This window comes from Rana temporaria, chromosome 3 (assembly GCF_905171775.1).
Source record: "Rana temporaria chromosome 3, aRanTem1.1, whole genome shotgun sequence".
Classification (NCBI taxonomy): domain Eukaryota; kingdom Metazoa; phylum Chordata; class Amphibia; order Anura; family Ranidae; genus Rana; species Rana temporaria.
Genome location: NC_053491.1, coordinates 53,879,692 through 53,881,815, shown reverse-complemented (window position 1 = coordinate 53,881,815; position 2,124 = coordinate 53,879,692).

Below are 2,124 nucleotides of genomic sequence, written 5' to 3'. Positions count from 1 at the left end.
TGGAATCTTGTTGAATGCAGTGGATGGTTTTACTTTCATGGAGGATATCTTTATCATGAACAGGAAGCAGGAATATACAAGTGCATGCACTGAACATAGACAGAACATTCTGTAACTACATGACCATAGAATAACACATTATACCACTGCAGTGCCACCTGCTGGATATAAAGGTATAATGCATATATATATATAGATATAGTCGGTCCATAAATATTGGGACATCGACACAATTCTAATATTTTTGGCTCTATACACCACCACAATGGATTTTAAATGAAACAAACAAGCTATGATTTAACTGCAGAGGTTCAGCTTTAATTTGAGGGTATTTACATCAGTTTGTATATGTGCCTCCCACTTTTTAAGGGACCAAAAGTAATGGGACAATTGGCTGTTCAGCTGTTCCATGGCCAGGTGTGTCCTCATTATTTCATTTACAAGGAGCAGATAAAAGGTCCTGAGTTCATTTCAAGTGTGCTATTTGCATTTGGAATCTGTTGCTGTCAACTCTCAATATGAGATCCAAAGAGCGGTCACTATCAGTGAAGCAAGCCATCATTAGGCTGAAAAAAAAACATCAGAGAGATAGCAAAAACATTAGGTGTGGCCAAATCAACTGTTTGGAACATCCTTAAAAAGAAAGAACGCACCAGTGAGCTCAGCAGCACCAAAAGACCTGGAAGACCATGGAAAACAACTGTGGTGGATGACCGAATAATTCTTTCCCTGGTGAAGAAAACACCCTTCACAACAGTTGGCCAGATCAAGAACACTCTCCAGGAGGTAGGTGTATGTGTGTCAAAGTCAACAATCAACAGAAGACTTGATTAAATACAGAGAGTTCACCACAAGATGTAAACCATTGGTGAGTCTCAAAATCAGGAAAGCCAGATTAGAGTTTGCCAAACAACATCTAAAAAAGCCTTCACAGCTCTGGAACAACATCCTATGAACAGATGAGACCAAGATCAACTTGTACCAGAGTGATGGGAAGAGAAGAGTATGGAGAAGGAAATGAACTGCTCATGATCCAAAGCATACCACCTCATCGGTGAAGCATGGTGGTGGTAGTGTCATGGCGTGGGCATGTATGGCTGCCAATGGAACTGGTTCTCTTGTATTTATTGATGATGTGACTACTGACAAAAGCAGCAGGATGAATTCTGAAGTGTTTCGGGCAATATTATTATCTGCTCATATTCAGCCAAATGCTTCAGAACTCAGGGCCGATCCTAGGGTCACAGACGCCTGGGTGCAGAAATATTTCTGGCGCACATGGGCGTGGTCATCTTACTAACTCCTCCCCTTTACACATGTTTCTATTGCGATGACTCAAACACAGAGATGCTCCCCTAAAAAGTCTTCATTAGTGTCCCCCATCAGAGTCCCCCCCAGCAGGTGTCCCCCCATCAGAGCCCCCCACAGCAGGTGTCTCCCAGAAGGTGTCCCCCATCAGAGCCCCCCACAGCAGGTGTCCGCCATCAGAGCCCCCCCTACAGCAGTTGACCTCCATCAGAGCCCCCCCACAGCAGGTGTCCCCCATCAGAGCCCCCCCACAGCAGGTGTCCCCATCAGAGCCCCCCACATCATGTGTGCCCATAGATCAGTACTTGTCCAATATCCAAGATCCCTGTAGCTCGGGCGCGCTGGGAGCAGAAGCACATTACAGGGGGCGGGGCGTATACGTGGCATCTTTGGTTACTTGGAGGGTGGCACTTGGAGAGCATTTCTTGGAGTGCACGGGATGATTGGCAGCAGCTCCGGCCAACCCAGAAGCCTCTCATCACACCGCCTATAGGAGAAGAGCTGACACATGCAGAGGGGGTGGGGCAGACAGGAGACTACTCCATGCACACCGGACAGAATTAATTAGTGGAGCCTAGTGCCGGAACGTGTTCCGGCACTAGGCTCCGCTGTAGTACCCAGCCTGGATCCGGGGACAGCGGGAGGTATGCGCTCTTGTCAGTTGTCAGCGGAATGCGGGATGGGGAACCGCAGCACCCGCTACATGCGCTCTGCCTCTGGACATAGACAAGGAGGAGGGAGGGGAGCACTTTGGGGCTTCGGCGCCCCCACTTCTTTGGCGCCTGGGTGCGGAGCACCCCGTGCACCCTGCCTAGG